Here is a 27,442-nt window from a genome sequence, read left to right on the forward strand (position 1 = left end):
GTACTCCCAACACGAGACAGGCTGGAGAGGTGGGGCATGGTCCCATCTTCCATTTGTCCTAACTGTCCACTACAAGAGTCCAACCAGCATGTGCTGCAGCAGTGTGTAATTGCAAAGGTATTTTGGCGAGCCGTTAACACTGGTTTCCGTGGCCTAGGAGTTAATCGTTTCGTCACATCTGGCCGCTGCTCGCGTAGTCGCTTTGCACGCCTTCTAATTGCTGCGGGGGCTTTTTGTTTGTGGCGTAACAGGTGTGAGGCTGTTGCAGCAGGTCACCGTCGCCGAACTCTGTTTCCGATTCTGGAACGGTTGTACTCCGAACTTATGTCCTTTTTGTCGGAGGAATTGTTCTTCCTTGGGGAAGAGGAATTCCTACGGCAATGGTCATGCCGTCTGCTGTCGGTGGTTGATGGGCGTGTGCGGCTGGATTTCCATCTAGCCGGGTTTTTGTAGCCAGGTCATCAGACAGAGCTTGATGAATGTATATAATATGTATGTATTTATTATTTCTGTGTGTGCATGTTCCCGTATTCGAGTGGGTTCTTGTATATATACATTTCATGCTACCATTATTCAATCTGTACATTGCCAACACCATAACATCTGCTGTACATATGTGCTTGCATGTTCATGAAGTCATGTATATCATGTGAAAATAAGATTGTTGTGAGTGTATGTTAGCCCACAGTAGCTTGTGTTGAAGACGTCCTGTGGACTTGCACTTGTGTGTAAAAATGTTTCATGTATATAGTGCGCAGACACTTGTATATGTTACTGTCTTTGATTACGACACTGTACTGAACTGTTAGTAGCGTTCTGTGATGAAATAAACTTTTTCTAAACAGAAAGACAGACCAAAATTTCTGCGTTTAAGTTCCCGAAGAAAGACTATCGTCTTTAATAACACGAGTTAACACGAAAATCATGACACGCATGTCATGTACAGCATGACTTACGTGCCAGGCTCATGGTGCGCTGGCGGCCGTTTCGCTAGCTTGATCTACCCCGGAATTGGTATTGCGCGACGTGACTGTGTGACGAACATAAACACCACGAGTTAACACGAAAATCATGACACGCATGTCATGTACAGCATGACTTACGTGCCACGCTCATGGTGCGCTGGCGGTCGTTTCGCTAGCTTGATCTACCCCGAAATTGGTATTGCATGACGTGACTGTGTGACGAACATAAATAACACGAGTTAACACGAAAATCATGACATGCATGTCATGTACAGCATGACTTACGTGCCACGCTCATGGGGCGCTGGCGGCCGTTTCGCTAGCTTGATCTACCCCGAAATTGGTATTGCGCGTCACGACTTTGTGACGAACATAAAAACGCGAGTTAGCATGAAAATCATGACACGCATGTCATGTGCAGCATGACTTACGTGCCACGCTCATGGGGCGCTGGCGGTCGTTTTGCTAGCTTGATCTACCCCGAAATTGGTATTGCGCGACGTGACTGTGTGACGAACATAAAAACACGAGTTAACATGAAAATCATGATACGCGTGTCATGTACAGCATGACTTACGTGCCCCGCTCATGGGGCGCTGGCGGCCGTTTCGCAAGCTTGATATACACCAAAATTGATATCTTGCGACGTGACTGTGTGACGAACATTAATAACACGAGTTAACATGAAAGTCATGACACACATGTCATGTACAGCATGACTTACGTGCCAGGCTCATGGTGTGCTGGCGGCCATTTCACTAGCTTGATCTACCCCGAAGTTGGTATTGCGCGACGTTACTGTGTGACGAACATAAATAATAGGAGATAACATGAAAACCATGACACGCATTTTGCTAAACGACATACAAGACGATGTATGCAGCTCTTTGCTGGCTGCTTCGCATTACATCGATTCCCACAATGAGTGGGATCTGCCGGCTTTTTCTAGTAACCATTGAATGGCCTTGTTAAAGGAGTTTAGTGCCTCAGGAATCGACCGCAGGAAGAAGTTTTGGAATCCGTCAGGTATACGAGCGGAGTCACGGAGATCTGTCGCACGCTGTGATTGCTTTCTCTCTTCTCTCGTCCCGACGAGCGCGCTGGAAGCTTTGTTTGTTTGTTTGTAGCCTACTAATTTTGGCACATACCCACTCTGGGGGATTGGCCAAGAAAAATTATTGTAGCCACGGATGATAATTACGGTAATTTTTTTTACCTCCCTATTACTAAAGTAGAAAAAAAAACGCGAAGATACAGAGCTAAGCAGGGAGGGATGGCACAAGGGAAAGAAGTTACGTCACGCGCGCGTCATCTCCTTGAGCACTTCTTCTTTCTTTCTTTTTCTTCGAGCGTGCGGCTCACTTTCGGTGCGATCGCGAGCGTGCGAGCGGGCACGTGGCGGCTTCGGTAACTATATGCAGCTCGCGATGCTCAAATCAGCCAATGGCCGTGAATTTAGGTATATGGAGCGATAACTTGGGTATATGGCATCATTTGTAGAAAGAAGAGAGAACAATTTCTAGCTGACTTTGAAAATTAATGGTAAATTCCAGGCCACGTGCTGCGCTATAATGTTTGGCTCGCGTGTTCTTAGAAGCCTCGACTAACTATCGGCAGTGTTTTGTGACCATGCTAAAAAAGTGTTTCATGGCCCCTTTAAGGTGTAGTAGTCTGACCTCCTTCTTCCGGATTCTCTCTCGATCATTCACTACGTTACTGTCCGCGATTTATTGTATAGAAAGACACTTAGGATAACTGCCATTTGGGCACGTTGGCATAACTTTATAATTGCAAAAGCGCATGTGCATGTGCCAGCCAAAACTTTGCGAAACAGTCATCGTTGACAAGCACAAAAAGCGAACGACAAGGCAGGTAATGAAAGCCTTTCGCACATAGGCGCGCGCAGGGTTGCTCATTAGGGGGAGGGGGGAGGGGGCGAAGGTTCATCGCAGCTCCCCCCCTCCCTACTAAGTCAATGTACGGGACAGATTTTGCCCCCCCCCCCTCTTATGTGACCAGGAGGAGGGGGTGCCCCCCCCCCCTCCCCTGCGCACGCCTATGCTCTCGCATTAAGAAAAGTGGAGATAGCTGTGTAACCCAGCCGTATGTAGTGCTGTCAACTTGTAAGTTTGCTTTTTTTTGATGGCATATATGACTGAGTGTGCTTGATTTTCAAGAGTTCAACACGTACATTGTGATTGTATGTAATTGTTTCTTTTTCGTGCTATTCGCTGAATCATAATTTATATATTAACGCTGCTTTTTGATGAAGTACCTTCATTCCATGCATATATAAGAACGTTTTTTGTTTTTTGTTTTTTCCAAATTGAAGTTTTCTGTTGCTGGTAAGCGATCGGTCCTGTGTTCGTCCTATAGTCTCCGTTTTAACTGTGCTTTCAGAATCATGTGCAGAGAGACAAACACACGCGTGTGACGCCGAACATTATCTTGTAGGAGTCGTCAACTCACCGACGGTATCAAAGTTGGCACGTACACATCTATCGAGCCGTGATAGGTGTTTCCCTTGACAACGGGACACTGAATGGCGTACTTGCACAAGTCTTTCTCCACACCGGGGATCGGCACCATGAAGCCAAACACCTTCATCCTGGCGTCCAGCGTCGCGCTATCACTGTCTTGATCTGCACGCGGCACAATGAAGCACATGCTTTGTAGGCGGAAACATTGACGTGAGAGTACATATTATACTGTGAGTGAATCAAAATAGCGATGTGTTGGGCTAGTTGATTCAGCATCTTGCGTAGGGTAGAGCACGAGCGATTCAGAAGAAAGCGCACAGGACAGGAAAGACGCTCACTTGCAATTGATATTTATTACGGAACACTTTCCACCATGAAAGCTTACACGCAAGCGCAGTCCTAGCATTATACCACTTTATAGCGGTCCTTGTTATAGTTTTACGCGTGCACCCCAGTCGCATCTGTAATGCCTTGGCCCTCGAAGGCGTGTGAAATAAACAAAAAATAAGTGCACAGTTTTTGTAACTTCGCAACACTTGTTTTTGTTTGTACAGACGATGTAGTCACAGAGAAAATCACGTTTGATGTTTCGCATGGTCCTTCAGCAAAGCGTTATAACCCACGAGAAACAAGTTACTGTACACAGGCCACCTGTGTGGCCGTATAAACTTCCAAGCCTTACGGACTGTTTGGAATGAAAGAGCGATTGCAAGACATAAGAAAAACGTACGGTAAGCTATTCGTATCTTTGTATAAACGGCTTCTATTCTTGATTCACAGTCGCCACCATCTTGGCCTTTTACACGATTATTTTGTAGTTTTGTGCGTCGTGACGCTAAATTAACAAGGACACGAAATGACGAATGCATCTATACGACTGTTCTCCCGTGAAATAATCTAGTGTGTAGTTGTACCTATTACAGATGAAAAATGATAACGTTAACAGTCAAAATGGCGGAACACAAACGCACCCATAAAATGGCATATACGTGACTGTACATCAAAATGCCGGTGTGGAGAGGGCGTACGTTCACTTTTCTTTTAAATGCGAAGAATTTCTGAGTGAACCAAATGCAATTTGACCATTTCTTTCTATCTATCTATCTATCTATCTATCTATCTATCTATCTATCTATCTATCTATCTATCTATCTATCTATCTATCTATCTATCTATCTATCTATCTATCTATCTATCTATCTATCTATCTATCTATCTATCTATCTATCTATCTATCTATCTATCTATCTATCTATCTATCTATCTATCTATCTATCTATCTATCTATCTATCTATCTATCTATCTATCTATCTATCTATCTATCTATCTATCTATCTATCTATCTATCTATCTATCTATCTATCTATCTATCTATCTATCTATCTATCTATCTATCTATCTATCTATCTATCTATCTATCTATCTATCTATCTATCTATCTATCTATCTATCTATCTATCTATCCGCGTACGTCTTGACGCTCTCATGGTCGTCTCCTTAGCTCGATGCATATCGAAATTGGCATAGCAGGACATGAATGTACGACGAACGCGACTCGTATGTCATGACATGAAAAACTTGGAGGACGCTTGAGACTCGCCTTCAAGAGTGGAATGGGTTAGCGTGATCGGGCCCCGTTCTCATCTCCTTCTCAATTGCTAGCCTACCTTCGCCTCTCGGTGGACACCTCATCCGTGCCGCAAGTAACCGAATGTCTGTACGCGAAACATTGGCCGTTCCAACCTATCCTAGAATGCCTACTGCAAGTACAGTTGCAAAGTGCCCACTACGCCATAATTCTTCCTTTTGCGATTCGGCGAAGTATCCACTACGCGTTCGCAAGGTGCCACATGCACCTGCGCAGATGCACACTTTGTGGATGCTGTTGCTACTACTAAAGATGATTAATTATGCCTGAGCGCTTTGTAATGAGTAGGCCTTTAAAACGCACACTGGTTGTGCAATTCAAGTGTTTTTACGCCTGGTGTGATTCTACGCTTCTGCCACGCAATAACGCACGCGTTAGGGCGACTCCTCCCACTACATGACATTTATACATACAGTTTTTTTTTTTTCGAAGCAGTTTCAAGCAATGGCACGGCTCTGGTAGAACACCTGCTTGCCACGAAGAAGGCCGAGGTTCGATTCTCACTCGAACCGAATGTTCTTATTATTTATTTATTTGCATGCTTCTCGAGTTTTCGCTCACGGCTCACGGAAAACACTCGTTTTTCGTTCACAACCAACGACGCCGACACCGACGTCGACATAGGAATGTCTGCGAAACGAGCTCTTCGACCCTATCGCGTTTATAAAGTAACTTCCGTGTCGCGTACGTCATGAAATACGTTATACCAGTGACGTGAGGCACATACCCGCATACCGCGGCCCATGGTGTGCGGGTAAGCGCCACAGGTGATTCTCATTCTATATAAACCCAGACTTATCCCAGACTTATAAAACGAGACCTATAAACCCAGACTTAAGCTCCAGACTATAAACCCAGAAGTCTTATGCCGACAGTGTAAAGCAGCCCGCGTCACAGAAAATGCGGTCCCGGTGTCGGCGATGTTGTCGATGGGTTAAACATCTCTGGTTTAGCAAAGAATTAAAATCACGGATCGTGCCGGAATCAAACCCAGAAATTCTGCACGGCAGTCAAGTGGTTACCACAGAGCCACGCCACTGCTTGAAACTGTTTCGGAAAAATACCCTATACAAGCGTCGTGTCAGGACAACGCCAATTGGGACGGCAGAGTCGTTTATCCGATTTTATGCCAATGTAACAAACATTACATATATATAACTCTTCAAGCTCGACCGCTACGTAGGATGTGCGCATCCCTGTACTGTACTGCGTGCACTTCATGTCAATGAAACTGATGCCCCTTCTCTAACGTAAGCGCCGACGTTACGTCGCAGTGTACTCGGCGTGCCTGGTAAGAACACGATATGCGCACTACTCTATCTACCAGAAGACATCGAACCACCTCGTAACGCTTGGCCCAAAGTAAAAAAATCCGGCAGAGGCTGCTACTGGCTGACCGCTTCACGTGAAATTGACTCCCACAATGCGTGAGATGTATCGGATTTTTTAAATCTTTTGTTTTCTTCTTTTTCTCACATGTAGATCTAGAAGTCGCTTTCTCTGGGGAAGCTGTACCAATACACCCCAGCGTGTTGATGACGTCACTCCAGTGACGCCATCAAGCGTCACCGACGCAGCAGCATCACGACTTTGAGCCGGGGAGTTATTTAGTAAAAACACAAAACAGTATTGACGAAACAATATTTTGTTTCGTGTTGGTGTGCCGACTTAATATTTATTATTTCATTACCGCCGGGTGATTATGAGGTAGCAATCATTAAAAAAAAATCTGACGCTTTAGCATCACCCCATACAACTGCGACTGATTGCAACAGTGCAAAATTCCGTTTCAATGCAACATTGGAATAACTTTCCAACTTAGGGGGAAATGTTACTCCACTTGCAAGGAATCGCAATTGTATGCAAACAAATCAGCTGGCTTACTGTAACAAAAGCATTATATTCGAGGGCCTTACCTGAGATCAATGAAAATCGGATGCTAGTTGTGTTTCCACGCTTGAAGACGCAGGGGTCGGAGTCACATGGCTCTATCTCGACCGACAAGAGTTTGGCTGCGGATCCTGTGAGAAAGGATGGTATAGGGAAAGGTCGCATACTCTGTGCGGAAACGAAAAAGAACATTCACACACGTCTGGCGAGTGTACGTATAACGAGAGACAGGAACGAGGGAAACCGAAACAATGCTGAAAAAGGCGAGAAAGATACGCGTTAAGCAACATCTAAAAACAACATAGGCATAGGCGTGGGCGTGCGCAGGGTTCCCCATGGGGGGGGGGGGGGGGGTTACCGCAGCACCTCCTTCCCCCTTTTCATGGGCGTCGTCAGGATTTCGTCTTGGGGGGTGCAAACCCGTATCGGTAGCCAGCGCTGCCCAGGTGGCGCACCTAAAATGTACAAGCTGCGCCGCCCTGGCGAGCTAGTTGAGAAACAACCACTAATACAAAGCCGCCGCGAGGCGTAGGACGGCACGTTTCAACGTGCCCTCACATACCTCGCGGCACGTTCAAACGCATGCTGAACGTCATTCGACACTACCGCGGCTTTTGCTCGATGTGCGTCGTTTTGTAGGTACTTTGGAACGCGCAAGACTAGCGAAGATCGGGACACTTCGCTGCACTGTGGCGCAGCGGGCGAGCAGCGATGCCACCGATTATTCTCCGCTGATATGTGCGGACGGGTACCTTCGCGAGAGTGTGCTGTCGAAAGGACGGAAGCTGTCATTGGCAATGAGAAGTATGTCTATGACGTGGAAGAAGCTGTTTTTTGAAGAGACAGCGCTTGTGACCTTTCGGCGAAGTGCCAAGCACCGCACGACGTAAACTTACAGGTAAGTGTGTTCAAATAGCGCTAGCATGCTTGACGGTGTATGCAGTGTGCTCGTTGTGCGCCCTCTTTGAAATAAAGTTAGTGCCTCAGGCAGCACTGAGAACATTCGGCTCAGTGAGTGACAGCTGTTTTGAGCGAGCATATCACAATTACGTAATCTGTAGTTACAGCTCTCGTACTATATTACAGAAGCTGTAATTCGCTGCACGCTTTGCTTTATGGTGTAAAGACTGCGATACGAGCATTTACTGGGCACATGCAAGCCGTTAAAAATTTTTAACGGCTTTCATGTGCCCACTAAATGTTCGTATCGCAGTCTTTACAAACGACGTTTTTGAAGTTGACGGTGAAGCGCGAAATAAATGTAAAAAGGCCGGTGTAAAGTAGAGATCAGTGGTGTTAGCGGAAATACAAACATGTCGCAGGTCTCGTGCTTTAACGACGTCGACTCGCCATCGACTGCAGACCGTTTGCAAACTTGCGATCGGGCGTCGTCTAAGCCTGATACTTAAAAAAAAATGCCTTTGAGGAACCTAGTGACTTCGTGGTGGTTCCGAGTTTGACATGCAGTGTGTGATCAGCAATGGAACATGCGTAGACAACGGTTTTTCTAGCGGTCATGGACTTGTAACCGGTGTAGAGCTGTGCAAGTGACAGTGACGTATAATACCGTTTTACACGAATGTAACGCGAGTTTTTTTCTAGATTTTTGCAACCTAAAGTAGACCCTCGCGTTACAATCGAATACCGAAATTCTATTTTTTCTTCCTGGACGTAATAAAATGTCACACCTGGCGTTACAATCGTGGTCACGTTACAATCGAGTAAATACGGTATGTTTAATGTACGGCGCGATGCTTACGCAACCTAAGCTGTCATGTGCTTCCTTTGACTTTTCAAGCCCAGTTTCTAACAAAAGATTTGTGATGTTTTCCAGAGCCCCAACCCATGTGCATCGGTGGAAAGCAAGGCCAAAGGGAGTCTATTATGCTCTGGACATTTTTTTTTCAGTTATTAAAGACATTTTTGATTGTGGCATTTGTGGATACAACAATACCGCCGGTCTCGACGCTTCTTTTTCCTCGTTTGATGATCGCGCACGGCGGCATGGTTCACGTTAGCAGCCACCCGTATTTGTTTGTATGCCCGAGTGTTTCCGGCCGTGCCCGGCAGGGCGGCGCAGCCTGTCGGCGGAAACTCCAGCGCAGGTTCTCCATTAGGGGGACCACTGGTGTAGCTTGGGTGGTGGGAAAGGGCTGGCTTGATTGAAGGAGGCAAGTGCCCCTTTTGCACCCCCCCCCCCCGCCCAGCCGAAGCCCATGCCCCGCTGGTCGAGTTCTAAAGATAACTACTTTCGCAGTGGCTGCAAAAATGTAAATGAAGCGATGACGTGCTTTCCATAACAGCCTGTCTTTGCTCCCCGGCTTTCAGGGGGCAAAAATGGGAAGTAAACAGCTTTTGAATGCAACATCAGTGGTCCTCAGCCGCCATTGTCGTCAAAAACCTGCATGGCCATAACCTTGCGCACATTAAACAATGGCGGGACAGGTCCATCTGAGTAAACGTATGGGGCAGACTAGACCCCCCCCTTCGGGTGATTACGAGGGGCGACGCCCCCCCCCCCCCATGCCCCCCTCGGTGGCACGCCTAACACAGGGTCTAAGACAGCTGAAGGCAATATTCAGTTATAAAAAGAAAGAGATAGGAATGGATGGAAACGCAGCAAGGTCAACCAGGCACACGTCCGCTCGCTACCCCATGTAGTGGAGAAGAAATTCAAGATCATTCACGGTAACTAAAGCAATTCAATGGTGACTCAACAAACCCTCCGGATGAAACAACAGTTAAAAAAAATATCAGGCGGCATCAACTGATGTTCACGTCTGCGTATTTAGAAGAGCAAAATGAAATTGAGTTTAAAGGGGCCCTGCAACACCTTTCTTAGTTATATTGGAATAGTCTCATTATTGACGTATGACTCTTCACGAGTCATATGCCGCAAAAATTTTTCGAATCCGTCAAGTCTAAGTGGTGTTACCAAATTACAGAGATCACGTTCCGCAGCTTTCTCTCTCAACTCAACGCAGGGAGCGCGCGGAAAGCTGCGCGCGGCGTGAAGGGAGGGAGGGAGGGCGGAGGTGCGAGGAGGCGACGTCAGCGCCGGCGGCATTTTTTTTCATTTTTTTCTCTCTGGCGTCTCGGCGCAACCACGTGGTCTGTGGCGCCACTTCCGGTCGGCTCGCGCGGTCGTCGTCGAGCGGCGGAGCCAATGGCACCGTGTATCGCGCGTGCTTGAAAACTGCGAGTCGGTTTGGTAATGTTGGGTGTGCACCTCGAACTGCCGTAGTCTTTTCATCGCTCTGCCAACCATGGACGCAAACTTGCGTGCGCGTTTGGAACGAATGACAGCTGAGATAAGTTTCGACCCACACTCCGATAAACCGCCTCTTCGCACTGCTCGCGCTTGAATCGTGTTCAACACGGCAAAGCTGCGTGCATCCGTCTCCCAGTGGCGGTACTTCGATGCTGTTTGCTCTTCGAATGCGGGCGCACAGTGAGTGCGGGCTGACAACAAAGAACTACAGACTAGAAGAAAGGATCGTGGGGCATCGGGCCGGCGCGGATCCATCCCCCGGCTGTCTGCAGCTACCGTGAAAATGCGAATCTGCTTAGTTGCTGTGTCGCGGTTTCTCGGGAACCTGAGACTACGGGGAGGATACGCCGAGGTACGGCTCGATTACATACTGAACAGACAGCGAACGGGACTCTCGCTGCTCTCGCCATACAGCGAACACAGGTATCCTAAGCTAGCCGGCGCCAGCATTGTTATCGGAGAAATGCTGCACCGCTGCCTCGGTCGGTCGTGAGAACGTGCCGACGATGCAGTTTCCAGCTGACGAGGCAACACTCGAACGGCTGCCACTCTCAACGGGAACCGGCGATGGTCAAAAGCACAGAAATATTCACGATTTCGGCGCTGCACATGGTGCAGAAAACGCAACCACGCAACTACGAGCAGACGAGCTGTCGGTGAGACCGGAAGTGCTAATATTAATGTTTGTTCGGTGTTTTAAGGGCATAACAGAATATAAACATACATATTATCTACTTATTGAACTCAAAATTAACAACGAAAGTAATAATGAGGGTGTTATCGTGATTATAACATCAGCCAATGGTGGAACTGCCGACAATCGCGTCATATTTTGCGGACTAATACATCATTTGTCGAGAGAAGAGGGAGCGATTTTCAGCTGACTTTGAGAATTTATTGTAAATTCCAGGCCGCTCGCTTCGCTATAATATTTGGCTCGCGTGTTCTCGGGAGCCTCGACTACCGATTGGCAGCGCTTTTTGACCCTGCTCAAAAAGTGTTGCAGGGCCCCTTTAACAAAGGCAATGCAATGTTGTAAAAGCGTATGGCGTACATTAGGCGGCGTCAGCCAATGCCTGCCAAGCACTATTTATTTACCTATCGTTTGGTCCTATGGTATGATATTTAGCCAAAACTATATTTAAGCAAACACTGACTGCCATTTTGATGACTTATTTATTTATTTTATTTATTCACGATACCCATAAGTTGCAAGTTTATTGCAACTTGCAAGCTTATTACGTAGGTGCACGGGTACACACGAAAAAGAAGAAAATGAAGGAAAGACAAAACGAACACTAGTGTACGAAAAATAACTGTCAAACGTGTTATAGGCTGAGAAAAAAATGTAATATATAAAAAACATGGAATTAATAAATCTTTATAGCAGGAACATGAAGTGTAACAAAAATATGAAGCTTAGACATTCATTATGATAAAATAAATAACTGCACACTAGCAGTGGGTAAATGCAGTATTGCATTATTATCACTGTGATTCAAAATATCTTAATGAGTACATAACAAAACAGGCAGTAATATCAATCTAGATCGAACTGTTTTCATGTAATAAAACTTGAAAAGATACTAACTTTGTTTCAGTTGCTATGTACGACGATAGGTTATTCCAGTCAATCATTGCGTGTGGTGTAAATGATTTGGCATCAACATAATGATGATTAGGATAGAGGAAAAGGGGGAAAATGCCTCGGCACTTAGACGCATGTTTTGTATTACTTCAGGTAGTCGTAAGAATGAACTTGCAGCCGCCCGCTACAAATACAACGTCGCGGCAGTCCCGCGACGTTCGATCTCACAACTTGTTTTCATGCCACAAAACAGGGAAGGTGCCGTGCTTATCGCGGCGTTGACAACTGGCGACCTGTTCTTTTTCCTGCTAATTAACTGCTTAATTATTCCCCTTAAAGAACGCTTTGCTACGGTCGAGTTAAATGTGGCCCGTTGTGAAGTCAATGTGCGCAACAGGCATGTATGCAAATTTAACGTTATTATAATTTCTCCGACGCACAACGTTTGCAAGAATCAACGCAACTGTGACAGATAGGGTACTACGAATTGTGATTTAGTAGCAATGGGCATACATTACAGCTTTCACGGGTACCACGGAATAAAGATACCCGCCACGGTGGTGTAATGGTCATGGTGCTCGACTGCTGACCCGAAGGTCGGGGATCGAATCGCGGCCGCGCGGCGGTCGCATTTCGATGGAGGCGAAATGCTTGAGGCCCGTGTACTTAGATTTAGGCGCACGTTAAAGAACCCCAGGTGGTCGAAATTTCCGGAGCCCTCCACTACGGCGTCCTTCATAATCATATGGTGGTTTTGGGACGTAAAACACAAAGAACTATATTATGGTATAAAGATTTAGAAATGTTATGCCACCTATGTCTCTCTGCTATCTTATCAGATCCTTCTATCTTTCTGTATTGGCGCTAATCCTTGAAAACGTTGCGCACCGCAGAAATTTTAATAACTTTAAATTTGCATACGTTCGTTCCATTGACTACACTACATACGACTTCTATCACATGGCTAAAAAAAAAGACATTCAAACAATTGAATTAAAGGAAACCGTGAAATTGAGACCATCCACTAAATCTCGTGGCTGCTTACCACAATCTTCGTACTTGATTTCTCTACATTGAACAATGGCCAGACCAACGAGGAGGACGAGAGCAACGGAGTTGATCGTCATGGTGAACTGTTACTTGTGGCTTACAGCACCGAGGGTATGCGGTAGGTGCGATATGGAGCCACGCCGCGGGCAGATATGGCCTTATATACGGGGTCCCAACCGATTCACATTCCAGTGTCCACGTGAGTCTGTAAACATGCGCGGATACCGTTATCGCTCACGCAGTTTTACGAGGGTCACCGTTTAGGATTTTATCTGCGTCTCAGCGGCTCCACATCGCGTGATCTGCGCTGCTTGTAGGTAAGCGTAAAAAATAAAAGACCTCGTTACGTAATATCCTACCCGTACCTGCCACATCCATTTCCTATTGTTTGAAAGTGAGCTCAATGAAGTAGAGTTCACACTATGGATGTACACAGTGAGTGATCTGTGACGCAAGCGAGGCCGTGCGCGCGATGATAACACGCTGCGGATATTCAGAATATATTGGTCTCCTGTAGGCGAAAATGGTCTCCTGTGGTCTCCTGTAGCGGAAAATGGCGCAACGCCGTGGTGTAACACCATGGTTTAGCACCAGAAGGGTGTTAAACCGCCTGTTACACCCTTCCGTGATTAACGAAAAAAATTGTATGTGTATTTCTGAATCTATAATTATTATGCCCAAGGGCAGACTTTCGAAAAAAAAAGGAGGGGGGGATGAACCGAGGGGTTTGTTTCATTGTTAAGCACAACCTGATAAAGCCAACGGATAATTAAACAAAGGAATGCATAGGGGGCATTATTTGTAGCTTTGAATTGAAGTTTAATAATTATGACGTGAAATTCAGAGCCCTTCCACTATACTGGGAAAATGGAAGCCAGCGAAGCTGTGACTATGGTGGGTCTGGTATAGTGAATATTGCTATAGTGAACTTATATATTACCATTATTGACTATATTGAGTGAATACAGAGACATACAATCAAAGCCCCCGGTGTTTCTCTTGAGCATGACGCATGTTATCTCATCAATAGCGAGCAACGGCGGTCTCAAAATGAAATCCCGTGGCACACGAGAAACCCCGTTGTTCCGAAAGTACAAAAAATGGCATGTCGTTAGTTTCTTGTGAAAGTGATCGCGTCTTTGAGGCAGAATTGTTCACGTCATTCTGCTATGTCGGCGAAATCATACACCTTTATGCTTACTTTTACGCCACGTCCATTTTTTCGACTCAAAAACGCTGGATTAGTTGAGCTACTCCGTTGGCCTAAATTTGTTCTTCTACGCGTCTCTTGTCCGCTGACGCAATCGGCCAGAACCATTGGCCGGATACAACTTTAGAAGTCCGCGGCATTTCCTCCTCAAAGGCGGATGCACACAAGCCTGGGCGTGCACTCAAAGCTGACGTCATGTGTCGCACGGCCGGTGACCCGGCCTTCAGCGAATGTTGCCGAGTACATGAGCGGGGCTATTTCTTTAATCGAGGAGGCGATCGGCTGCTGCGCTTCGGTCGTCTGGGCGGGGCATTTCTGGCCTGCTTAATTTGCATACGACTATAGACATATACAGCTGCGCTGTAAATGTGGAACGAGTTAATCTGGACGGAAAAGAAAAAAACAACTCGCCGCCTGTGGGGACCGAACCCACAACCTTCGAATTACACGTCGGATGCTCTAACTGTCGTGCTATGGCGGAGGCCATTCCTCCATCCAAGATTACACGTAGGGAAATACCCAATACAGTGGATGGGGGAACTGAAGCCACCATGCTCCGTCGGTGGAGCATCGGATGAGTCATTCGAAAGTTTGCTTAAGCACATTATTAAAAGTACGTCAGCAATGAAATGTCCCTTTCGGTTTATTTCCTGCGGGCGGGGCCACTGAGGGCTTTATACATGGTTTCACGGAGAGAGGCACTCGGAAACGCCGGTATTTTACAGCACGGACGTTTTTCCGCTGCAAAAACGGTGTCAGTTACACCGCAAAAAGTAATGAAGCGCGCGACAGTCAGTGGGCACCGTGAGCATGTTCTCATTTCTTGTCGACGGACTTAATACGTTATGAAAACGTACCCTAAAAACGCCGATACTCATAACGTGGTTAGATTTAAGAACTCCAAATTTCCTGTATGCATTCCTGGGCACAGCGGCGGGAACGTTTGCGCTCTGATTGAAGATTTCGTTGTAGTTTCAGTGATATTTAAACTCGAAATTTAGAATAAAAAATTTTCTCTCCACCAAATTATATTTCTTTGATATTTTGTTTTTATAACTAATTTCTTCTTCTGAAACCACTTCGCCTCCCCCTCCCCCACCCGCCCCCTCTACTTTCTATTGATATATTGTCAGAAAAAGTGCTCCTTAAGCTTCCTTGCCTATCTTGATTTGAACTACACAACTCTTGGCCGATCCCGGAGAAAGGACATGTGCCAATAGATGAAAGATCCGCATTTACATCTACCTAAAAAAAGTTCCTACCCCCGTTGTTACATTGCGATTTTAAAGCGTTTTCTACTAACAGCAGTTAATTCTTCATTTGGAAATGCGCCAACATAACGTTACATTCTGAACGAACGAAAGACTCAACCAATATGATGATTTTAAGATATTTTGTAGCTAAAAATAGGGGCTCAATTACTCGAGTACACGTAGAAACTTGAAAGCGGTGGCTGTACAATTGCGGCCAGGGGAGTGGCCCGGATTGTTTTATTTTTTTTTTTTGGGGGGGGGGGGGAGTGGAGGTTCTGACATACTCTATGTATGTATATGTATGTTCGTGCGTGCGCTTGTATGTGTGCCCGCACATATACACGTGTAAAATTGCAACATTTCGGGGGATGGGGGTTAACTCCCGCCAGCTCCCTCCTGGCTACGTTAATGATGACGACCTTGCGCTTCTGTTTGGGTGACATAAAAATAAAAATACCGAAAAGCTAGAACTGTGTTCTTTTTTTTGGGGGGGGGGGGGGGTCTGAAATACGGACTATAAGTTTTTTTAGTCATGTAAGTGCGCATAGTGTGCTGAAGGAATTCGTAAACAGTGCGTACTGATTCACTGTTTATCTATTAATACCTTCGTACACCTTTCAGGGCCTTAGTTGGCACCTAATGGCATGGGCAGGGCATGTAGCGAAAAGGCGAAATAACCACTGGTCATTAAAGGGACACTAAAGAGAAATATGATTTTTGGATTATTAGAAAACGTTCACCATACTGAAAATACCACTCTTACCGCGAGTAGACGCTTGGTAAGCGAGAAAGCGTGCGAAAAGAAAATGCGGATGGCGACGCCACGTTGAAATTCCCGCACCAAACGCCATGACGTCATAAATTTTGACGGTGTCTACTACGTCACACGTAGTTCTTAATCGGTAAAAACGAAGAACATTGTCCTCTGAACGGGCCATAGACTTAGCATACCAAGTTTCAGGAAATTTCGTTGAGCCAATGTCGCCAATACGAAAAATACACTTTAAATTCGTGACGTCAAGCACAGAGATTTCCTCGCGATATTCAAAAATGAATCTTTGACCTTCACTTCCGCATCGATTAATAAACGTGTAATAGTGAAATTAACCAAATTAGAGTTCTCCGAGTACAATTTATTAATATAAACCCAGTGATTGTTTCACTTTAGTGTCCCCATAGCTTTAAGAGTAATGATGCATGACAACACATTCCACACGACACTTCTTCACTTCATACACAACACCGGCCCAACGGCGCACATTTAACACAAATATACACAACAAATATTATGCCTTAAGGGCAAGTCTATGTCGCAAAAAAAAAAAGAAAAGAAAAAAAGGACTGCATTCCAAGGATTCCAAGAGAAGGCAAGTGCGCCAGAGGGAGACAGATAGTTAGGTGGATAAGTGAGGTTAATAAGTTTGCGGGGACAACAGGACCGCAACAAGCGAAGGACCGGGTTAAGTGAAGAAACTTGGGAGAGGGCTTTACCCCTGCAGTGGGTGTAGTCACTCTGGCGATGATCATGAACCTCTTTTAGAGCTGCCAATTCTTTTGCAGTGTTGCGATTTGCAACGGTAATAAGAGGCAGGTTACCGCAATCTGATGACGTAGGACACTCGACTTTTTGCAACCATAGCACCGATAAGGCTATCTGAATTGTCTATACCTCGCGTTGCAACATTCTTTTTTCTGCGCAATACTCACGCGCTATCGTGAAGTGGCGTATCCATTAATTTGTTCACTGTTGCACTTCTATCAATGTATTCACGCTGTATCGCCCTCCTTTTTCCTTATCCATTTCGATAATTGTCGCGCGAGAAGATATTCATTTGCGGTAATAACTGCTGGGGTTTCACGTGCCTAAAACCACGTTACGAACATGTGGCACGCCGTAGGGGTTGAACTGCGGATGAATTTCGACCCCCTGTGCTTATTTGAAATCTAAGCACGCGGATGCTCTTTGCATCCGTGTGCTTAGATTCTTAGAACATCCCTAGATTCGGATGTTCTCTACATCTGTGTGCTTAAACGACCCTACTCCGAGTCAAACAGGTTTCATAATCGTTTTAGATATGTCCGCATTTACGGATCTACACGTTCTCTCGACTGCTCTGCGCTTCCACGTGCTGTCCGATGTTTGAAGTCCCTTCCGTAAAGCATGGCATGTCTGTCAAACAGTGATGCATTCCGTGACGCATTTACCATTTATCTGACTTACAAAGTGTAACTTACTACCCTTATCGCAGCGTGCTCTCTGTGTTGTTGTAAGGTTTTTTTTTTTCACAATGTCATTGTGCTTACACCGTAGTGTCGCTTTTTTTTTCTGTGAACCGTACTATTGTATAACAGTACATTTTTGCTTCATTACATGACTCGATAGAAAAAGACCTCATGCGATTAATCCAATGTTATATGCTTTACGTTTACAAGTATTGTTTTTTAACACGAAAGTGCTTTATGCCGGGGTCCACCAAGTACATCCGTTACGGATATGACGTTGATAAAATGGACGACGGGTGAGAAAGAAAAACCAAGGAAAAGATTCACCGTTGGGAATCCAACGCATTACCTTGCTGCCGCGACGGTAAGCGTCCGACGCTCAACCGACTAAGCTACGTTGGCAGATGCTGGACACTTCACGAACGCGCCTTATTTCTGTCACACATTCTCTCTCGCACGGTGCTCTCTGTTGGCGGTGTCGGTAGGCGGCGCGGAGCGGGGCGGTGCCGCCGTCGGTGAGAGGTGAAAAAAGGTAATGCGTCACGATCGACACTTACTAGCGCTTACTCCGAGATTGCGCGTGATATCGGAGGTCATGGTTAAAGCGTCTCGATACCAGCGAGGGATACTGGCCACGCTGGCGTCGCCGAGGCACCCTAGACGCAGTTACGTTTTCTGCCTTTCGCTTCGTGTTAGCGTGCGTCGGCTCATCGGAGTAGTGCAGCTTCCACATGCACCAACGGGATTTCTCCACCGCCGACTGCTTCGATTGCGAGAGCACCGACTACCAAGACTGCTGCAATACGCGTTGCAGAAAGAACACGATTTCGACGTGTGAATGTCGTGCCTTGGTGGAGTGAGACAGAGGCCAGCGGGATGCACGCGTTTGTGGCTCAAGCTACGAAGTTGTGCCTCCCGTGTTGCTGAAGCGCAGTGTTGTAGTGTATGCATGAGCACAGGCGTCGGTTACACATTACTAGAAAGCGCACACTGTGCGCACACCAGTGTTGATTATGAGCTTGTTGATGTCATCTTTACGCGGGATTCACAATTCGCGTTGTCCAAATATATGTTCACAACTTCAGCTACCACAACAGTGTAATCATGATCACGGGCGTTAGTCGTCGCGATGGAGACATGCCACTAGGCGTCAACATAGGTGCATCCACGTCAAACGGTGCTATAGCTGCCAAACACGAACAGTCATTGTACAAGCTCTCATATATCACTACACGATAAGCACTTCTGTGAAGACACGTTTCATTTTTGTGTTATGCCAGTTCCTATGACGGAGGGATCAGTCATGTTTTTTTTTTTCATTCATACGCTTGCAACTGCTTTTTGGCATTGGTCAGCCGGCTCCAATCAAATGCCTCCTACCATAGCACTACTCGTTTGTGTTTGGTGAAAACCATCAGAGAAAGAGAGGTGTGGAACGCAGATGTTCATTCAGAATTCCCATTTTGTATGTACAGAATAATCTAGGGGGCTTGTGCGTGCAGTACACGTATAGGAGTTTTCCGCACTATCCGCAATAATCAAAAGAGCCAATCGATAACCCATTACTAGAAAGCGCACACCGTGTCATTTCTCTCCTTAATTGACGACGTTTTGAATAAGTGCATACCGGGTACCAGTGTTGATTATGAGCCTGTTGTCATCTTTACGCGGAATTCACGATTCGCTGTGTCCAAATATATGTTCAGAGCTTCAGCTACCTCAACGGTTTAATCATGATCATGGGCGTTAGTCGTCGCGATGGAGGCATGCCACTAGGCGTCAACATGGGTGCATCCACGTCAAACGATGGTATAGCTCCCAAACACGAATAGACATTGTACAAGCTCTCATATAATAAGCACCACTTCTGTGAAGAGACGTTTCACTTTCGTGTTATACCGATTCCTATGACGGAGGGATCAGCCATGTTTTTTTTTTACCAATGCTTCACTAACTAATCAATAATTTTAGTACTACACTTCCCCTTTTTAAGTGATCCTGTGCATACTCCTGTTCATGCATACTGTAATCGAAATATTACGGATGCCCATTTATTATACTGCCCCCTTTACACGACGCCTCACCTGAGACCTGCAAGGTATTTTTAAATGAATAAATTTTTAAATAAATAAATAAATAAATAAATAAATATCGCCCACATATTCATTTGCTGAGACATAAGTTACGATAGACGCAGCGGACGCTGTGAATTGGCGCATCCTGTGCAATTCTTCACGCTCGAGCCGGGTTGGATAACGCACATGGGAGAGTGTACAGCATCGCCTCCACAATTGCCTTTACCACGTGAATGACGAACATTTCACCACAATTATCCCCGTGAATAACCTTTCAATTGCGGCTAAGCTTATCAAAGGGCTGTAGCGCTGGCGCTGACGTGTATCTTTGAGTCGATAAGTGGGCGTCCTTGCGCCAAATCATTGCTTTGCTTTCACAAGAACTAGATGACATCAGCATCTCGTGCTCTTTGAGAATCTCATGACTGACGTTTAACGCCTCCCCCCCCCCTTTCTCCCAGGATACAGGTACGAAACGGATAATGTAATTGACAGATGAAGTTTATGCAGCACTTTCTGATCTCATATTTTGATCTTGGAGTTGTACTCAACCTGCATAGAAATCACAGAAGTTGCGTTTTTTTCTAGTGTGCTAGTTTGACCGGTGTGTTCATCAGCATGCACGCAGTTCTGGGCATATAACTAATCTACAATTGCTTAATTTGAGTTAATTCGGGGGTCTAGATTTTTGAGATAAGTGTGTGACGTAACATAAATGCATTTTGTACAAAGAAGATTGAACATAACTAGCGATTACAGAAAAACTCTCATAATAATGGCGCGAATAAAGCAGGTGCGACCGTTTTAAATACGAGGTGACAATAGAACTGAATACTAATATGGACAAAATCTTTTCTTCGACAGATATCCCCTACGGATTACTTATTAATCTCAGATCTTCTCTCGCGCACTAATTAGAGCTCACTCTTTTGTCGCGCTTGTTTACCACGGGCTCAATACTTTTCTTAGTTTAAGTGAAGAGTAATATAATGTTATTAGTATTCATATTTTCATTCGGTGTGCTTGTACTCCATTACGTTTTCTTGGCTTATCTTCTGCTGGAGAGCTGTGTTATGTCTTATTCGAACTTTTATTAACTTGCAGAACTTGACAAATGAACCAATTATTCTTGGATTGATTGATTAGTGCTTTACTTGGTGAGTTGACTCGTTAATTAGAGTTCGGTGCGAGAAGCAAGCCACAGACATTTCAGCAATATAATGGTGTGCCTTTGTCTGCAAATCAGTTACGCTTTCAGCAGAATTGAAGCAGCACCCTCATCTTTTCCAGCAATCTTGCTAGAGTGCTTATCTTAGTTTCTTCATAGGCTGCTCACAGAATGTGATAACGAAAATTACGAGCGAACGCAATGAGGGTGTTATCTTCGGTGGGCGGACATCAGGTAATTCGAGGCTTGCGAGTGACGGAAAGAACCCCCATCAAACTGCGAATAAAATATTCTTATGCTTCACTATTCATTCACGAAGAGTGAAGCACTGTGAAATAGCTGTATGGTATTTAATATTTCTTAACGTATTTGTTTCTGTTAGAAGAGCATTGTTTTAACCCTTTCAGACGCGGCCTATGAAGAACTGCCTGTCAGTGCTGGGCAGTATCGAAGATACATGTATCTTAGATACTATCTTAGATACTCTATGGGTATCTTGTAGCTGTATCGCGATACGTCTCGAAATACGACTATCTGTATCTGTATTTCCGATACATTCGAGAATGTATCGTGTATTTTAAGATACAAGATACTTCTATCGTAACACAACCATGCGAAACAATAATCGTTGGCCAAGCTCTGCTTCTAAAGCTGGTACTGGTGCCCCTCAGCCATCTCACTAAGTCTAAGGGCAGTAACGTTATTTTATTTTTACGCCAGAGTCATGCAGTGAGGGTAAAAGATCAGGAAGGCAAGCACGCGGACGTCTACTCCCTGCCCATATACCTTTTGTTTTCTCGATTTCTTTCCCTTTTAGTTGCGCCAATGCCGTGACAGTTGCTCTTAGCCACTGTCGTGTGCCGCGTACTCCACAGCATGCGGCGTCTATCGCGCAAACTTTGATGATGTTACAGTGTCGTTATTGAAGATTCGCCTGCGTCTTGCTCCGTAACAAAATCTGATGCGCGCAAGAATGGGGTTGATTTGCGTCGCGTGGATTTTACATATCAGCGATTTGAAGGATCTCGTGGATGTAAGTTTGACTTGCATGGAATGAGTTAACTTATGTGCAAATAAGATTCTAACAACTTTAGCACCACTGGTACTGATGCTAGACCTAATAGAGCAAGCGGTTACCTAACAGAAAATGTATTGGCGTACCGTATTTTTCAGTTCCACCTACATTTATTCAAAGAATTTATGAAATCATAATTTGATCATTAGCGCAAGTGCTTTCTTGGCTGTCATTTTGCATCACATACATTACCTAGGTCTCTGCACTGTTTTCCCGGTCTGGTCACCGCAGTATGTCTTTTGTAACGCGCTCCCAAAATAGGATTTCTGCTTTACTCTTCTAACTGCTTTATTTCTACTACTGTTTACATATTTACACGTTGCCAAGGCGATTTTGAAAACAAATATACTATTATGTGGGCGTGCCTTGAGTACACAATACAAAATATTCTGCTTAACGCTTAAGAAGATAGCGAAATTGAGTTTGCATTATAATAATGGAAATCATTAGGAGGCCATCTTAAAGATGTTAGGAAGCGGATTCCAGAAACGTTGTTTTACTGAATGCTCCGTTTTACTCATGAGTGTCCCAACGAGCCGTTTCAGGCAATTTTCCATGGGCACTGAATTTTCTATTGTCTCAACAGGCAAACCTACGATACTTGATGCTCATAGCTATTGGACGCCGTGTGTATTGTGTTCCTGTACTCATTCAATGTGAATGCTTGATACGGAACCACCTCTCTATTTTACTTGTTTTCCTGTTTTAGTCCTTCTTAAATATTTTTCGCATTACTAATCGCCACGTAATGGGAGCTATAAGCGGCAATAGCGCGAATAGCGGCGGTGTCCTGCGACGCTTTGTGCAACTGTACAATACGTCTGAGATATTTCTGTGTTGCACATGTTCTCTCGTTGAAGAAAAATTGCTAAAAAATTGCACGTTAGTGAGTATATCAACAAAGAATTCCTTACGCCAGCAGCTAAGTAGGACATGGAAATTCATTGCAGTTTTACGTCATCTACATATACACAACGGGTCTCAAACTCAGCTTAAAGCTGGCGGGCCGTAGTCGCGAAATTTAGCTCCAAAGGCCGGGACAGTGAAGATGGTGGGGTCGGAGAGAGCTTGAACAAAATGACCTTGCCATTTGAAAAGAAGACTTCCCATATCTCATATATAGGTCATTTCTGAAGGGGATTTGGAGTCAGGATTCGAGAAACATCGATAGCGATGTACACAACGAGTGAAATCTACGAGGATTGAAACATAGAGTTTTTGTTCCACGATTATGTTTCAGCACATGGTGACCACATGTTCCTCACGAAAGAAATGCTTGAGACCAGTCATGTCTGTATAGCTCACGAACACACTTATTTAGAAAATAAAAACAAATGGGATGGACGCGGTCATGTGTGCCGGCCGGGCCGCCAGCGAACGGTCTCAAGCCCCGTATACACCATGCGCCCCCCCCCCCCCCCCCCCACCTCCACTCCCCCCCCAAAGAAAAGTCGCTACCAGCGTTGTTGCGTCTGTACATCTGTCCGGATATGCGGCATTGTGCAAACTGTCTTTTACGGAGAAGGTAAAAGTTCACACCGGTATTTGCGCCGTAGTGCGAAGGTTTCTTATTGACGTTATTGTGATTATATGGCAAACCGGTAGCTGGTCGACAAGCTAAGCAGCGACTCCCATCAATTGAAAAAATGACAAGCAAGACCCGCTGTCAGCGAAGTGTATAAAAGAAGAGTTGTCCTGTCAAGAAGCTTAAAGGAGCCCCAATAAGTTCTTTTGGAAGGAAACTAATGTACTTTGAGCAAGCAGGCCAGAACTTTTGAGATACCAAGAGACATTTCATTCAAGTCAAACAAAATAGGTCACAGTTAAGAAATTTCCAAGCAGACATTTTCGTGCATAGATGTTTGCAGCTACATTATATGGATCTATAATAATAAATTTGAGAATGTATCGAAGTATCTTAAGATACAATCGGCAAGTATCGTATCGGATACAATTATTGCGACAGTATCTTGTATCTGTATCTCCAATACTTCTTGCATGAGTATCTTGTATCGTATCGCGATACAATTTCAAAGTATCTTTGCCCAGCCCTGCTGCCTGTAAATGCGTCAAGTTTGCACATCATTTCAAGGCACTCGATATTCTATTGGAAGAAAAATAATGCCACATTATGGTGATTTATGCTTTTATACTAATGTTAAATTGCAAATAAGTATCTGTTTCCTTGAAGTCGTTCATGTTCTGTTTTTGCATAAATATAATCAAATCTCAGGCTAGAAATATATTGATTTTTTTCTCGGTTATGTTCATTTCAAGCTACGAAAAATTATACTTTTGACGTCTCTCTCTGAAAGCGGCTAGTCGAACGACTGATCGAACATGGTAGTGCGTTCAGCAATGTGATAATGTGCAATAGTACACAGCCAAATGAAGATAAATGAAGGCACGTTTATTCTGCAGGAGGGTCAAGTCATCGAAACCTCAATTTGTTTTGCTTTTATCCACTATTCGATGCAACTAGCAAAATCAAGTTGTGTACACAAATGTGTACAAAGCCTATCAAAAGCTTAATTCAGAGTGGCATCAGGCAAGAAATGTGAAACGACTATTAAACAGATTGGTGTTATGACACTGTCGAAGCACGAATTAATGAGTACGGAATACCAAAGCCAGCCAACGTAACCTTAAAACCACTCGAAATGTGTGCGTCATGTTTCGAAAACACTAAAAATTCTACTGTAAACTATTCAGACGAAATTCGCACTCTTCACCAGAAATCCTTATATCTTTATCAGATAAGGTTTTTACGAGGACGTACATCCCCAACAAATTCACTGCTATCACTGTTTAATGTCTGGTTAACTTTATTTTAAAAAGTATTTGCATATTGTTACGTACTCTGAAGACGTTTAAGTGGGTTTTCGATAGCGGTGTGCGAATATTCGAAAATTTCGAATAACGTATGGAATAGCGAAAAATATTCGAAATACCGAATGTTTTTCGCATAATCAGCAACGACGAAAAATGGTCGGAGGAGCGAGACTTTAAAAAAGCGGGGAGTAACTTTTCTTGTTTTCATTATCGAACTACCCATATGTACAGTGTCAATTTTTATGAAAGGGAACACGGGAGTGCATGGCCTGCGCGCTCCGGCGGCTGCCGTAAGCTCCGTCAACCGACAGCTAACGAAAGCTTGCCCGCTTTTGGCGTCATCTATTGGCTAACAAAATAACGAATCATGGCTGGTTGAGAAGCGCCTTTAGATAACGCTGCCTCTCGGCTCGCGTTAAGGGCAATTCCTGCAGCTCGCGCAGTGCTGGCTCGCCACGCTCGATTTGTTGACAGGCAGACGACGCGCTGCCTGCATCGCCCGCTACGCGAGCCGAGATGCAGCGTTATCTAAAAGCGCTTCGCAACCGGCCATGACTTGTTATTTTGTTTGCCAATAGATGACGCCAAAGCGGGCGAGCTTTCGTTAGCTGTCGGTTGACGGAGCTGAAGGCAGCCGTCGCAGAGCGCAGGCCACGCATTCGCGTGTTCCCTTTCATAAAAATTGACACTGTACGCAGCTTATGTACTTACTGGGCTATCGACGCTATATTGATCCCAGGATGAATGCGGTTTTAGTGTCGCCGAAGCGACAGCGTAATCAATTCATTATCTTCACGATGACATTCATGATAACGTTAACTCACGAAAATTGCTTAATATTTATGTATCAGTTTCATTTAGAAGCTGTTGACAAAGTACCACCTTTAATACTGTAGTCATGGCTATATTTCAACCTGCAGTTACAAACTATTTCGAAGACTCTTGCTGCTGCTGCATACGAGCTTGTTTCAGTTTAAATAATTGTGGCATTTTTTTCTCGGTTAAACGCAATCGTAATGTTCCTGTGTTAACGCTTGTGAATATTTCTTTCAAATGAAATCTTGTAGAATTCTTGCGCTGTTTTGAAAATTGTTACTTTACCAGTCTAGGTCTGCTTTGAAAACGGCTTTCTCACTATCCGAAAAAAAAAAAAAAAGAGAGGTTGACCTTATTTTTAGGTCTGGCGGTCCCATGCCGCCAATTTCCACAGGGTGGGTGCCCTCCCAAGCGATTTTGAACTTCATTCTGCCGAGCACCAGGCCAGAAGTGCGCTTGTCCCTATTTTACCGGTAGGTACCCGGCGGCAGCAATTCTCTGCCTCCCACAGCAGAGGCGGATGCTCAACTATCTCACCAAGGCTGTGGTGGTTTAAGGTGCGCCCAAGGGAGGAGGAGGAGGAAGGAAATGAAGGAAAGGCAGGGAGGTTAACCAGACGCGCGTCCGGTTTGCTACCCTACGCTGGGGGGAAGGAATGAAGGGATTAAAAGAAAGAAAGAAGAGGGAAGAAGGCACTGTCAGGGTACATATGCACCTGTCCATCGAATGCCTACAAGCGGTCGTTTAAGCCGGTCGATTTTAAAAACAGCAGTAATGCTCGCGTCGCTTTGCTGGCCTGCGATGCGTAGGGCCACGATCCGAGGATCTTCTCTTCGGAAAACGGTCTGTCGTCTAACTTGTTCAGCGCATCGCGCAGAACGTTTCGTTCGTTCACAAAACGTCCACAGAAACACAGTAGATGTTCTATCGTTTCGTTGCTATTGCACGAGTCACATTTTGAGGTGTCTGCCATTCCTATGCGAAAAGAGTACGCCTTCGTGAAAGCTACTCCTAACCACAGGCGGCACAGTAAAGTTGCATCACGGCGGGGGAGGTGCGATGGAACTTGGAGCTTCCTCGATGGGTCTAGTTCATGCAGGCGACGGTTCCAGACACTGGGGTCACTCAACCAAGTTTGCGTCATGGTGTCAGCGAACGAGCGTAGACCCTTTGCAGCGTCTGTCCTCGACAAGGGTATTGGGGTTGTCTGGGCATCCTCGTGAGCGGACCGAGCAGCATCATCAGCGAGGTTGTCACCCACAATACCACAATGTCCCGGCAGCCATTGGAACACAACGTCATGTCCCTTCGATAAAGCTTGGTGAAGAGCTTCTCTCATTTCGTTCACTAACTGCTCGTGCACCCTTCGTCGTAATGCTGATTGCAGACTCTGAAGGGATGCCTTAGAGTCGCAAAAGACAGCCCACTTTTGAGGCTGGGCTTCCGCGACATAAAGGATAGCAGCATGTAAGGCGGCAAGCTCCGCTGCTGTTGATGTCGTCCCGTGTGACACCCTGAACTTGACAGTCACTCGGCAGGCCGGAATAACAACAGCACCTGTGGAGCTGTCGGCTAAGACTGATCCATCGGTATAAATGTGTGTCCTTTGGCCATACTCCTCGTTGAGTAGTGACAATGTCGCCTGTCGTAGAGCCACTGTCGAATGACGGCTCTTCTTCGTTATTCCCGGAATTGTGAGGCGTACCTGTGGTTGTTGTAGGCACCACGGAGGCGACAGTGGTCTTGCTGCTGGAGTAAAGCCCGACGGAAGGCATTCTCTATGAGTCGAAACAATCTTTGAAAACATGGCTTGCGGTCTCTGAAGTGGCAACGCAGCAATATGGTGACCGGGAACTCGGCAGAGATGTCTAATGTGAGCTCTTAAATTGTCAGTAGT

General features: G+C 45.3%; 1 protein-coding gene and 1 non-coding gene across 2 annotated transcripts in view; both read right to left on the reverse strand.

Annotated features, from left to right (window-relative positions):
- LOC119390012 (uncharacterized) overlaps window positions 1-12,922 on the reverse strand; it is a 72,222-nt gene extending 59,300 nt beyond the window's left edge. The window contains exons 1-2 of the transcript XR_007415757.1: window positions 12,889-12,922; window positions 7,011-7,115 (exon numbers count right to left, since the gene is read on the reverse strand). This is a non-coding gene — a transcript (uncharacterized LOC119390012). The remainder of the gene's footprint in view (window positions 1-7,010; window positions 7,116-12,888) is intronic.
- The window catches only part of LOC119388774 (mite group 2 allergen-like Ixo r 2), a 160,787-nt gene that overhangs the window by 77,075 nt on the left and 56,270 nt on the right, over window positions 1-27,442 (reverse strand). The gene's annotated exons all lie outside the window — the stretch shown is intronic.

This window comes from Rhipicephalus sanguineus, chromosome 4, assembly GCF_013339695.2.
Source record: "Rhipicephalus sanguineus isolate Rsan-2018 chromosome 4, BIME_Rsan_1.4, whole genome shotgun sequence".
Taxonomy (NCBI): Eukaryota; Metazoa; Arthropoda; class Arachnida; order Ixodida; family Ixodidae; genus Rhipicephalus; species Rhipicephalus sanguineus.